Source organism: Vollenhovia emeryi, unplaced genomic scaffold, assembly GCF_000949405.1.
Source record: "Vollenhovia emeryi isolate VEMERY1.0 unplaced genomic scaffold, V.emery_V1.0 DF939172.1, whole genome shotgun sequence".
Classification (NCBI taxonomy): domain Eukaryota; kingdom Metazoa; phylum Arthropoda; class Insecta; order Hymenoptera; family Formicidae; genus Vollenhovia; species Vollenhovia emeryi.
The window spans coordinates 745,672-760,944 of record NW_011967194.1 but is presented as its reverse complement, the minus strand read 5'-3'; positions in this window follow the sequence as shown (position 1 = coordinate 760,944).

Below are 15,273 nucleotides of genomic sequence, written 5' to 3'. Positions count from 1 at the left end.
AGCTTATTACGGTTCTTGTGAATGCAGCTCGTTTCGCTTATCACGATTCATTAATCCTATATGATTCCATCGGGATCTTTAATACCTTCATCGCGGTATTATTAAGTGTATTACGTTATTCGAAAGTATGTTATATTACGTGAAATTATATCACGGAATATTCTAGATGCACGTGAGAATCGCATCTCGACAGAATTTGGTACTAGAGACTCGAGGGTGTTTCTATCGAGTCGAAATTCAAGAACGCGAGCAATAAAATCTCGTTCATTGTTAAAATTTTGCTTGCGCCTAATGATATAACAATAGAAAATGAGATTGTATCGAGGTTGTTTTAGCACGGTCTTCAGTTCATTACTATACGGAGTGGCCATCGCGCCGGAACTGGTTGCGGAATCGGCCATGCCTGTTACATGAATAAACTATCGTCACGTCGTCGCGTTACGTAAGGACGCGCAGTCGCCAATGCACAGGACGCACGAGAGATCGCCAGGGCGCACTGATGACTACCTCGAAGACTGCGACGACGACGTCGACGACGATGATGCGGCAATTGAAGGCGAGGTGAGATTACTCCGTTACCTTAACAGGATCCGTTAAACGAGGGAAAAATCAGCCACTGCCTTGAATCGTAATTAGCCGCAATCAAGTTATTTCGCGACTCACCTCGCCGCATTATCCGTGCCATTGTTATAAAATAATGTTACCCTCGAGTATGTATAATACGGATTATTAATTGTTTAAGGCCGCGTCTCTTATTATTTCACTTTTTCCATCGCGCACAACCTTTGTAAATCCGAGATACGTCACGATTGTGTACTTGTACTTATATTAATTCCGCTTGACTATAAATCGAGTGCCTCCAGCGAGTCTGGACGCCGACGCCGAGGGTGGGCGCGCGCGAGCAAGGAACTCGCCGCCACGTCGTAACTCTCCACCTTCGACAGCGCCGTTATTGTCCGCGACTTTGCCTCTCGATGGCACCGATCGATTCCTCATCGTGCAACGTAATCGTCCGATTGTGACGGCGACGAGCGGGCGACTCGACCGAGCGACGATACGTTCGTCACGATCCTCCTCGCAGCTTTACGCCGCGCACAATATCTCCGCTTTATCCGTTTCGTACACGGTCTACTCTCCTGTTAAGCCAACAAAACTATGCTTCTTTTGCTTAACCTGATGCGGATTCTCATTCAAAATGTTAGTACACAGATGTGAAAATACTTCATTTTACACAATGAAAAAAGAATCGAGTTTCAAACGACGAGGATAAATGTATTCCGACATCCGCGATTTCCCGTTCACCAATCCCAAGGAATATTCTGCATCTCGTAGTCTTGTCCATGAGATTAGTCATAGCGCCGTAAATCTCGTTTGCGAAATCATTGAACGCGCGGCGTACGCGTATGCGTGATTCGATCTGTCCGCTCAGGGACAACAATCGATTTTTATCTTCGATCGCCTCGCGATCACGACTACGTTTTTTCCTCTCACGGTGGAAATCGATGATACGTAAAGGCCCGTCCTTCGCCGTAAACGCGCCACAGAGGTAACGATATTGCAGGTGACGTCGTTGCGCCGCCTGTGTATCTCTCTTTCTCTTCCCGCGTTCCCTGCATTAAAGACTACGCTTATATTTATCCCACTCTCATTGTGTCCGCACGCTGCAATTTTCTTTCTCCCCACGGTGGGTTTCCTTTTTGCACTGTCGCGCACTTAAGCACAAGCGCGACGAGTTCATCCGGTTATTTTCCTTGGAAAATGCCGCGAGCGAATTTCTTCGCTCCGCCGTGTGCTTCCACCTTGCATTTTTTTTTCGTCGTAATTTTGTTTGTTCGTTCAATATCTTTTTACGACTGCTGGAAATTGCAGTACGAAATAAGCGTGAATACGATTATCCATTCCACGTGTCATTTTATTTTAGATATTAGAAAGCGGAATATTTGCAGAGATTCCCAGCGTCGTGCGAAGAAAAATAATAATAATGATTATCAGCAGTTCCACGATTCACGGTTCCCACTCAGCTTGATTCAACAGCACTTGAGTGGGCAGTAAAAAAAAATGCGAGTGCTTTATGTAACTCTTTATTAAACGAAGCACAGTCTCTCGCGTTAAGACTTGTCGTTAAACAGTCTCTACTAACAGACAACGATCAACATTTCCCCTTGATAAGCTTCGCAAATTAGCACGGTTATACTTCGCCAATAACCAGACGCGTCTCTGTCTCTCTTTCTCTTTGGCTTTCCGCCTTTCTCTCCCTTCCTACCCCACTCTTGCTCTCGGTCTGGTGAAATCTCGGCTGGTAGCTGCCATCTCTCGAACAAAGTAATCTGGAGGTTGTCTACTTTGGAATAGAAGAATTCACCTGACTAACTCCGTGACCCCGCGCTGTAGGGAGAGAGAGTAGACCCGGATTTCCCATTAGGCTAATCATTAGGCTCCGCAGGCACACGATTCTAGAGCATATACCTAATCTTCGTGAACACGCCGATTAAGGCGAAATTGCCCCGTTCGCGAGACATAGTCGAGCCTTTAGTCCAACAAAAATCTGCATCCCAGAACGGAGCGCGTAACGCACGTGCTATGATTTTGTTACCTTCTACACTTCTTTACATATTTGAGATAAAACGTACTTACACCCACAGAAAATATTTCCGAATCCAATGCTATTACACTTGAATGTATCATAAAGTTAAATCGATATAGCGCCAATCACATTTATTGTAGAGAAAGGAATAGTTTAATCTTGAATGAAAGATTCTAAAATCTAGAATCGTCTTTTGTCGAATATCGCGGTACCAACTTCGTGCGTTGCAAGATGAAGGGAAAAATTCTAAACGCAAGAAAATATGTATAAAGTTACTCTTGTCTTAATATATTATAGTAAGTCAATCTTTTTTAATTTGAAAAGAAGAGAATAAGAATTATTGATATTATTTTGACATTGTCTTATTTTTATACTAAATGAGGGTGTGAGAAATATAAATGCGTCAAGAATATTGTCTCGGTAACAGAAATCGTTTCTGAGGGTGTAGATTTTGGAGGAAGCCAAATAATGTGTAAATAAAATGTGAAATGCGCTTAGGAATGTCACCGTCGATTATTACTTCTTGAATCGGCGACTATTTTTACTTTAACCAATTTTTATGCCGATCAGCGCAAACAAAAAGTATTTTTTTTCCCGTTCGATAAGCGCGAGAAGCTTTGCCGAGACATTGCCTCGAGATCTCGCGCGCTTCGGTATCCGAGATTCACCTGTTTACGAGAACATCTGTTCGACCCTTTCGGGTGCGAAGGGATTCTAATATCCGTCCGTTCGTCCGGCTGTGCATGCGAGATCATCACGGATCGAAGAGAAGCATCTACTTTGCGCAAGAAGAAAAAAATGAAGAATCAGGAGCGCGGAGATCCCGGCGGCGCGGGATCCCTAATATAATAATTGGCGATGCGTGTATGGGGCACCTCGCTTCGTCCGTTTCTTTTGTACATCTATCAGACGCCGAGAGAATTTAAACGCCGGAAGAAGAAGAAGGAGAAGAAGGAGTATCCCGTGCTGCTTAGATTTAATCGCTCCAATTGGGAGAAAACCTGATTCCGCGTGACTCCTCGAATCCCGCATCTCGCAGAAACGGAGGTCACTAGTTCAGAAGCTATTCCGAACAAGCATCGGAGCATCCAAGAGAGAAACATTCTGTTCGTTGAACGAAAACAGAACTTTAATACCATCGAATTTAATCTATCCGCCAATAGTTTCTTTGACAACAGACTGACTCCTGATAAACTTCCTTTATAACGCAACGAGTAAAAAATAGAATTTATTTCTTCGATTAACAATATCGCTATTTTATATTTTTCCTCGCTATTTTGATCTTGCTATATTCCAAGAAAAAATTGATTTCGAGCAAGAAAGTTTATTCATCCAACAATGTTCCCCTCGAGTGATTATCCAACGCGTCTACTGCCTATCTAAGAAATATCTTCGACGATAGAACGCAAGGGTTCGAAGGGATCAAGGGGACACAACGGCCGTAAGTTTTTTCTCCCTCACCGACTCCGACACTGACGCAGTAGCATTCCGATACGAAGAGGCTCATCGTCTTCGTCGGCGACGTCGCGTGAAAGTTGTTCACTTCCTTCTCTACCACCGTTTTCCAACACCGACACCGCCGTTGCGCATTCACCACCACGTCCGCATGCAATAAGACCATCGGCCGCACGAAGCGGCCGCGTTATCCGCGCATTGGACTCCTTCGATTTGCCAATGGCCGGGTTAGAACTACCACCGACCAACGACCGACACGACCGTGCTAGAAAGCCCGGCTGCAAATCCGAGCCGTAACCTTAGGGCCTAGGCCAATCCGTGACCATGTCACCTCCGTCTTGTGCCGTTCGCGTTTAACCTTCCCGCCCGGCCGTCTCGATTTTCGCGAAAGATCACACCTTTGAGCTCCTCTCGAACGAGCGGTTTAACATTACGTGTATTCTTACTTGGACTCGTTTCCACGTAACGTTTTAGTATTCATTCAAAGAACCAATTTACAATAAAGTGTTTTGCAAATCAGACCTTTTACAGATCAAATGGAACTATGTTATATTTAAAAAAAGTAACTTTATATACTCTTGCGTTTAGAATAAATTTTCCCTCCATCTTACAACGCGCGAAGTTGGCACCGCGATATTCGACAAAAGCCGACACATACTGTCATTTTATTCTAGATTTTAAAATTTTTCATTTAAGATAAAAATATTCCTTTCTCTAATAAATACGATTGGCGCTATATCGATCCATATTTTATGATACATTCAAGTGTAATAGCATTGGATCCGGAAATTTTTTTTCTGTGGGTGAAGAATCAATCTCGCAATGACAAGCAACGTACGCGTGTCTAGAAGCAGAATTAATTAGCGGGATCGTCGAGTTACGGGCGATTAGGCGCGAAAGTGCCATCCTCCGAGGCTCGGAAGGAGCAGCGGACACTTGAAACGGTACCGGACGCGGACGCGGACGCGAACGCGGACACCGCGCGCGGCAGGTGGATGACGCAAGCAAGGATAACTCTTCTCATGGTTATCCCCTCTTGGGCCCTGCCTTTTCTTCCCGAGGAGGGACGTCGCAGCTGACACTCTCTGCGTCAGAACGTCTCTCTGTCTATCCGCTGATGCTGTCTGCCGTACGATCCGATCCGCGGGCGTGGATTAAGAAAACATGCGTCAAACATGTAAAATGTAGACAAATTTAAGATAACGGAAATTTTATTTTCTACTAATTTACTGGATCGTCAATTTTTGTTACAACGCGGATAACGTTATCTGTGTGTGCGCAATTATCGCAAGTGTATATTAGTAAAGGCCCGAGATTACCGGGTATTACGGTAGCCGTCTACAAGCTGCTTTAAATAAACGCGGTGAATTGTACATCTGATTTTCATTTATCTGTCTGACGGTACGCGAGTACGATTATTACGAGAGACCTCGTGTGCGATATTTATTTCTAGAACATGGCGCATAGATAATGCGCCGTTCGGCACGCACGCGAGGCGAAACACTAACGCGAAATGATTGCCAATTAACATTAATATGGCTCTACGTGCGCCGGAAGGTTGCCTATATAGTCAATATGCAGAAACTAATAAAACTCAATAATATTGACCAGCGGAATAAACCACCGTGCAATATCGTCTGTTATTTCGAACATATTCTCGCCGAGGATTATCAAGTTGTTCGATATTTCGGAAAACCTTAATTATAAGAAAATACGTTCTAATTTCGTTAAACAGTATTGTCAAAAAAAAGAGACGCGCGTGAAATTGTAAGTGTGGAGAGAAGAGTTTGCTTTCAATTAGGTAAGTCGAGACGTGTGATTGTCATAGACTTATACAGACTGCGCGTCCCGTGAGAAGAATTGAAGACTGCATTAAAGTGAGAGAGCAATAGCCAGAGTTAGAGACCCTGTAATCAGAGACTGGCCATAAGAGTTGGTCAAATTCCTGCGAGCGAGAGAGAAACATAGGCTGTCGCACTCTTCTACGATCGTGAAATTAAATTGTAACGATCGTAGAAGAGTGAGATAGCCTGTGTTTCTCTCTCGCTCGCAGGAATTTGACAAACTCTTATGGCCAGTCTCTGATTACAGGGTCTCTAGCCAGAGTGAGTGTGGTCTTTGTCTAACAATGCGTGGTTTTCTTCCCACTCTTAACAAGGAGCGAGAGAGAAAGCATCACTCACGCAATAGCTCTATCCTTCAGTGTAGTCTTCAGCGCGGCCATAAGGACGCGCAGTCTATATAAGTCTATGGTGATTATCGACGATTTCATGTTGGACCGAAGAAATGGTCGCAATGAAAGAATACACATGTTACGCGCAAACGCGCCCACGGTGCACAACGATCCACTTTGATAATCACGTAGCGTGTAAAGCGATATCAAAGGGATAGCGTTTCACGAAGGTAGCAGGTGATAAGTGAAGTGAGTCTCCATCCCGTGGATTTATATGCGAGCCTCGTGACGCAAATTCCCACCCGTTAAACTATTCGCTCGCGTGGAATGTGCATAAGAAAATTGGATATTTTTAGCCTTTCTTTCATTTCTTCCCGATCGACGCGACGATCGGAACTCCCTATTCTCGATCTTTCGCTATTTGCGTTCGCCACCCCCTTTCGCGCTCACCCTTTTACAACGGTGACCCCTTTCGGCCCCGTAATCGCCATTCGCCCCGATACGGAAACAGGCTTCGCTCCAGTTTTCAAAATCATGGATATGAATAACCTTCCACGAGTCATTAGCTCATGCGGGCGGGGCACACATCGATCAATGGTGTCATTGGGCGTAGCACACGAATACTCGGAACGAACAAGTTTACGCCAATGTTTCTAATGATCCGTCCGTTCGTATCGATCGCCCCAGTTTAATCCGCTACATAGTTGTTCCGAGGAAAAATCTTTTTCACACTTGTATAAAAAAATATTTCGTCCGCAAACATCGACTGCAACGGCAAAGTGTTGCGTCCCGCACGGGAAGAAAATTGTAGCTGCCGTAGCTAAAAACTGCGCGTGGCTAAATCTCAGTTGTAAAACATGGACAGATAATATTTAGTTGCGATAGCTAAATCTTCGACCACTGTATTGTACTGTATTAGGCGCGGCTGCAAGCCGTTTGCTGTGCTTTAGAAACTTGTTGTTATGGCGGCAAAATATTTTTAGCAAACCGCAATTAGCTACGGTAGCAAAATTTTTTTAGTGTGTTATGATAAAAGTTGCGCTCGTAGGTAAATCATTATTCGAAACAAAAGGTAAATCGGCAAGATTATCAGTGCTTCCGCAAATTTCACGGCGAGCGGTATCGATGGGGCACATCGAACGAACGGGAATATATTATTTTGCCCAAGGGACCCATTCGCGCGCCTCGACACAGAGACCTTTCTACCTTTTTCTCTCTCTCTCTCTCCCTCTCTGTTATCTGTGCGTATACATGTATATATGTACGTATAAAGCCACAGGAGAAGCACGAATGCAGTTAATTGATGCACCGGCGCAATAATGGCCGCCGTTAAATGATCGACGAGGTGCATCGCAGTCGCGCGATAATGACGCGGCCGAGAATTTCAGCTAAATTAGGCGCCTTTGTGCGACGTCGGGCGAATGCTTTTTCTTTCCCTTTGCCGCCACATTGAAACATCCGCGCGTCCGCGTTTACGGCGTGACATTGAATTATTAATTAAGCCGGGTGTGATAGACGCAACGTTCAACGCTCGTGCGTGATTGCGTGCGCGCGCGGATCTCGCGGAGGATCTCGCGGGGGATCGGGCGAAATTGCGAGTTCGATCAATCGACGCGCCGTTGCGCAATGTGGCGCGCGTAAATGATACAAAAGATGCCAGCGTCGGTGCGTTAATTATGCACGCCGGAGGGAATTCTCTCGCCCGGCCGGGGATCCGCACGCTTCATTTGCGCGGCCCGCATTAACGGGGACAAACAATTACGCGAGACGTCATATTAACGCGATTGCCACGTTCCATGCCTATAGCTGTGGATATTAATTTCGACAAATGGCCCGATAATGGATATCCCGTTCTCATTTTCGTATTATCGGCGTGTTTTGCCAGAAGTGACACTTTACTCGCGTTGTTTATGCAAGGGGGTAACAACTTGATGTAATCGTGGGACAGTGTCTCCGAAATCATTATGAAACCCTTACGAAATACCCGTGTAATCGTTTTGTCTTCATTTTCAACTTTCTTCACTCGTTAGACAATAAACATTTAATTTGAACATTTTTCAGCTTGTTTTTATTTTCCCCCAAAATTTCCCAAATATATGCATCATCGTTCACACCTATGAGCGCGTATTCCTTTCATAATAGGATTGAAATAGTTCCCAGTCAGAAATGACTCGACATCGTTTCAACGAAATTACCTCTACAAGCAAATGCTTGTTAGTAAAATAAGAAAGATATATTTTGAGGAAATCTAGCAGCTCGTATTACATATTTTTAAACGTGCACATAAGAAACTTGTTTGCAATTAGATGAGATTATTTGTAATCAGATGAAATCGTATGAAATCGTGTAATCGAGGGGACAACATTTTAGCTAGTGGTTGTGCGTACTCGAGAAATATCATTCAATCGTTTCAACAAGACACGCGTCCGCAAAATTGTTGTAGATTACCCTTGTTTCGTCGATAACCGTCACGCAATAATTTTGATCTCTTCTCTTCCGAATCGCGCGCGTAAACCGGATACGGCAGAGACGTGCATGAGAAAAAGTCGTAAGCTGGTGCAGCGCGGCTCCGTGAAAATTGGCAGGAAATAAAAATGCCCGCGCAGCGAAAGTTTTTCGACGTGTAATAATAAAGAAACGCGTGTAATTGCGGCAAGATGTATGTTAATGCACGGTTTGATTCGTGTATTTATGATCCACGGGAACCACGGCATTGTCTTGCGGTTGCACGTTTCTCAGAGAAATTTCTCTGAGACGCTTGTAACTAGTGTTATATTTACAAAGTGCATAGTTACGATTAATTGTTAGCAACATGGCAGAATGCCATCGCTTAATAGCGCGCTTTACGTTCTTTTTGTAACTAATTAACTTGAAAGTAGCTTATTGTCGAAGCCTTTAAAACATCCGTTTTTTTTTATATCATCTTTGAGACACGAATGTGTGCATTTTATCATTTTCGTGTTTGCTTCAATATTTTTATAACATAAATATTAAATAATCGTAGCGAAAAACAAGGGAAATAAATTATTGGAAGAGAGGGGCTACAAAAGTTATAGTACTTAGATTTGCGCAAAAGGTATCGAGAGAAAAACTATATAGATCAATATTTTAAAATACTAGCTGAATTACTAATTCTAGTGATAAGATTCATTAGTCACAGTTTTAAATCGATAAGAAAAGGAAGGAGGAAAAATAGTGCGATTATTTGTCATGAAACTTTTTCACACCTGAGACGCGGAAAGACACTTTACTGATCGTAACAGCAAGCGATGGAAATCGTCACGTTGCATGGTGTAACGTGCCACATTTTACGCTCCTTGAGCCGGTGCATGGCCTTAACGAAGTTTTTGTCGCTATTGCCTATGCATTTTCATGCGCGGGCGCGATCGGCATTGCCGGATCGTTGATTTGTCAATCGTTGACAAGCGCATGAAACCGACGTGTAAAACCGAGTTACTTTTATGTGTAGGACGTTTCTTGCGCGAGCTGAGCAGTCCGCCGTAACCGTAGCCCTTGAGGAACCGTGGGTGTCGACATCGTGCGTGTCACCGAATCGCGTCTACGGATTCAAACCTCATTTTTCAAGAATTATATTCGGAGATTAAATATACTTGGACGGGCCGATGAAGGCCAATTGTAAATTCGATTCAAATTTAGCGGAAACTCCGCCGTCTCGTATTAGGGGCCTATCTCATAATAGGGGACCGTCCTCTATATAGAAGTCTGTGGGCCTTTCGCGAATTGATAAACGATACCGCAAAATGCACATGGAGAAAAAAGTGTTGAATATTATATACTATACGCGATGATCACCGGCTGCCAAGTAAATATTTATCAATTAACAAAAATATTCGTCAATTAAAAAACATGTGTGCTTCGATAAATCACTGCATGTTTAAAAATATATATATATATATATTTCAACTAAAGCAGTACTGCCGACTAACTGTATTTAGTCGTTTCAATAACTTATTTTCTCAGTGCAGATAATACGAGCGAGCGTTATCCGTTCAATTAAACCGGATGATTTTAGTTTTTTCGAAACTACTGTTACATCGCGCGCGATATTTCGAATAATCATTTCGCGCAACGAAGACGCAGCTTTTTGCGAAATTCGCTTCTAATTGCAAGTCTTCCGAATTGCACGGCTCTTGCATCCCGTACGCTCGGCGGGGAGTTTCGTTCGCGGTCGACGTTTGCAGGAACTTTTTTGTAATTTTGGGTGAAAATGTAAAGGAAAGGAGAGCAAGAAATTCCTGCTTACACCGTGACGACACGGGCCGGGTCTGGGGATCTTCGTTATTATTTCAGCGAAACGAAGCGTATACTCCGTACACGCTCGAGTTGGCTCGTGTGCGAGTTGTTAACTTCTTCATGCCGGCTATATCCAATTTGTTGCATGCAGCAGCGTCTTCATTCGCTTTTCACAGTAAATATCATTGCAACAAGAGGACAGGCGGCACGGCACATCGTTACGTAAATTTCCATGTGATATACGCGGCTTCAGGGGGAGGGGGGGGGGGATAAGAGATACGGTAGTCGTACTTTCATTCATGCTAATGACAAGTAACTTCAGCTTGACGCGCCTAACGCTCGCAAATATTTTATACTTTTCATCTCGACGATATTTTATAGCAATTGCGCAATTATCATTCTACCGTGTCAACACTTTGAAAAGTACTGCAAGTATGAGCAATTTTTACAAGTTTAAATTATACGCATTTAGAGTGCTTAAAAGTGTTAACGATAGAATTGAACGGTTTGATGCTTCCTCTACCGTTTTCTTGGTTTTGAAATAAAGCCTCAGCGCGATGTTTCTTATCATTTGTAAAGAGGTTTTAATCGATTTGCTCGGCCTCTTCTTAATGGCAATTACAGGACAGTAGATGCACTGTGCTACCGAGTAACGTTATCCCTGAGATACCTGGCTGGTTCTAACGTCACGATGCGTGACGGACGCCGGTATATGTCCATTCTGCAAAGACCGTGCAGGTAAGTCGTTATTATTTGTTTGAGTCGGCTCGAAATAACTTCAACGGCGCAGGCGGATTTCTCTTTATCGTAAGAAATCGACATAACTAAAACAATGTTCGGTCTGACGTAATGGCTGAAGAATCGGATTATAGATTGCCGTAACGTGCCTTCGTAAGAATTAGGTGAATTAAAATTCGCTCAAAGAAATTGGTCGCTCTGTCGAAACTCGAAATCGAATACACGATCGTCCGATTTCCATATCCGATACCTGCGAGAAGTAACGTTTCGTTCTACACATACTGACGTGGGGGTATAAGTGAGAAATTAAGCGTAATCGCTTCAATTACAGAAATCCAACACGCCGCACGAGATTGCTATTTATATTTCCGATTACTGATCGATCAGAGAAAAAAGATGCGTGAGAAACGAACGTCGCGTTGCTCCTTTTTGCGATACGCAGACGAGCTGCGTGAGTAGCTTTTCCTTTTTTTCTTTTCTCTAGTGTCGTGCGATAAATGTCTAACGCTAGCATAAACCCGTTTCTAAGCCCGACTCGCGCCCGTGAACGCGTGACTTTGAGATACACTAAAGACTTATAGTCGAGACCGGGCGTGCAACTGCATCGCGAATACGGCGTCGCATCCGAAATGTCTTTTTTTTTTGTTTTGCGAACAGTCCGTTACGATCTTTCAGATTGGAAAAGCTGGGTCCTTGTAAAATATCTTATTGTTAATAGTAGCGCAGTGCATTGACTAAACATTAGCTAAATATTGGTCCAATGCTGGTTACATTAGAAACGCATCGGCCGATGTTGTTCAACGTAAAGCCAATATTGGTCATGGAATAAATGTAAGTATTGCACGGTAATAATTGTATAATATTAGATTTATATTGCAAGTGCATTGGCCAATATTTAACAATGTAATAAGAATGTCGGTCTAATATTAATACAATATTAAACCAATATTACTAAATAAGAGAAGGCGACCATCTTACAATATTGGGAAGTAATATTAAACGATTTATCCCTCCTTACGCAATGTGTTTTTGACTAAAGATTAAAAGCACAACATTTCTCTGCTGTGTTATTTGATTCTTTCGTTTGTTAATTAATTATCACAGATAAAATTACGCGTATAGTCTTCTCCGGTTAGCTTAACTGACGTTCTTAATTGTCAACGAAACGCACCGCGTCTCGGATCATTTCGACAACTTAAATTGATAACAGAATTATAGATATAATATCGTTAATAGAACGACGCGGGACAAGCACTACTGTTCCGTTAGAGTACTGTTATCGAGTGTGTGTTCCAGGAAATCTTTTTCTAAAACTTGAACGTTCGAATTATTACGTAAAATAATGGTAGCTAAAATGCGGCGCAACGTTCCGTAGAATGGTCAGTCTAATATTCATGGAGAGTCTAAGCGGCTGGATGAATGACTGTTCCATATTATGATGTACCGTTCATAAATTTCTCGGCGGATCGAACGTGTTTCGAGAAAATCAAAATATAGCTACGTAAAATTTCCCTTTACGCGTTATTTTCACCGGTAGAATGATCGGTTATAGGTGAAATATCATATTTTACTAGACTTCGAGATAAGTTCAATGAAAACATATGTACAAAACATATATTTTCGCACAAGATAAAAATCAGTTGTATGTAAAAAACCGTAATGTATATAATTGTTGCAACAATATCAGAGAAGGTGGCTATTTTATCGCTGGATGAAACGCAAAGTTGCTAGCATATCGATCGACAGTCAACGATACTCTCACTATTTTATCGACGTATGATCAACGAACTTTGACACTATGTGTTATTTCTTATCTCATACGGATATTGTCTTCAAATTTTAAACATATTATCAGGGCTGCTTTCGCGAGAAGATCAAAATGATCCAGATTAAAATGACGTTGTGCTATGATTGGTCAAATCTGAAATTTCATTGAATAAAATTTCAATGTGATATGCTACGAAATTTCAGATTTGACCAGTCGTAGCACGTCATTTTAATCTGGATCATTTTGATCTTCTCGCGAAAGCAGCCCAGAGAGAGGCCTAAGAACTGCCACGGCCCGGTTTTACGTGATCCTCGAACGCGATACGCCTTTTGTGGACATTGCCTGTGTCCAGCAGAAGTTAGCGCTTGCTAAGCGCTTTGCGTTCATTGGATTATACTTTCAGATCTGTGCTGAAATAGAGCTATTCTTCTCGATCTATCCAATCAGCATAAAGCGCTTATTAAGCGCTAACTTCTGGAGAACACAGCCATTGAAAATGTGGACATGGGGAGCTTTCCAGCGGCACTAGTCGACACAAGTGTCGTTCTGTCTTTATTATTCATTGAATGCGACGAAAGACAGAACGACATTTGTGTCGACTTGTGTCGCTTGCTGGAAAGCTCCCATGAACTACGCAGCCAATGTCTTGCGCTTCGCGCGCGCAGTTAGTAGTTGAGCATTGTATATTTTTAAGAATTGGTATGCATGCAAAGAAGTAATTGTCGCAACGTCAATTTAAAATAAAAAGTAATTTATCACTCACTTATTCGCAACAGCAGATTCGAGTTGTACATCGTTAACTTGTATATGTTAAACTGTAAAAATACAAATATGTATATGATTAATATAGACTAATTGTGTAAAATCGAAATTGTTGTATTAAATATACTTCATATTTTATATATTGAATAAGTCAAATAAAAACACAACAGATGCTTTATTTCGCACAAGTAGCAAATAACATGAAAATGTAAGACACTTACCTCACCGATTTTCTGCCATTGCCCGATGCCCCCCTATAGGCCGCCACGTCCTCTCAGATTTCCTTGTGCACTTACACAACACTCGCTCGCGATAATCATCGATCGCGCGAAATTTCCGGCGCTCCCGTACGCGATGTGAAATACCGCGAAACGCACCAAATATTATTAACAAGTATCGCTTTCTGCTACACAAATTACTCAAACTAACCTAACTTGCATTTTTGATTCGGAAGAATGGATATGAATTGGCGAAATAAAACACAACGCGAGCATCGGAAGCGATATAAATAGTTGTTATTAATTGCAACAGTTAATCGAGATAATTTTCAAGTACATCTACATAATGTAACGACGCGCGATAAGCGACTTTCTTTACTCCCTGCCCGTTCGAGTTGCGAACAACGACAGAGCGAGTTGCAGCGCGAACGCCGAAGTCGCACAAATTTCTCTCTTCTCCCGAAAATGGTACAGACTACGCGAAAACGATAGATAATTAAAAGCGCGGTGCGTAAACGAGATGTAAACGAGATGTAATCGCGACAAAGTACCACGATTTACATCGATATTTTAGATGAGTTAGTCTCGTGAAATATCCATGCATACGTTCGTAAAGAGCCGTCGCCTCAACGTACAATTCGTTTCTCATTGCAAGTTGTAGAAAGTTAATAGTTAATCGAGGAACGTTACTTGTTACTAATAAAGGTTGTGCGGATCAATAGCGTTTTTCATCCCTGCATTAATCGCGATCGAGTCTTGGAGTCCGATACGGCAAAAGAATTACGACGCGACGCACGGAGCGACTCTCGCCACTGCTTGCCGGCTCGACGCTCGGCGAGCGAGTGAGACCGCTGCAACCTTCAGGTAGTACACGATGGCACAAAAACATCGTACGTCACCGCGCCGAGAGAAAAACCAACTACGAACGTTGGAATTCGGTCTTTTTTGTTCCCGACTGTTACTATTGTACGTTTTGTGTATCATTCTGCGGACTTGTTGGTATTTATTAAATACGACCAACTCTGTTCAACCGAGAAATTGCCTGTGTCCAGCAGAAGTTAGCGCTTGCTAAGCGCTTTGCGTTCATTGGATTATACTTTCAGATCTGTGCTGAAATAGAGCTATTCTTCTAGATCTATCCAATCAGCATAAAGCGCTTATTAAGCGCTAACTTCTGGAGAACACAGCCATTGTTTCGAAGCAAAAATCGTTGTTACTTAAATTCTAATTACTAAGATTAGAGAGTTTACTTCGAGTTGGTGTATACAAATGTATATTTCTAAATTGCAAGTCTTCATTTACTATAGATCTAAAAGAGAAG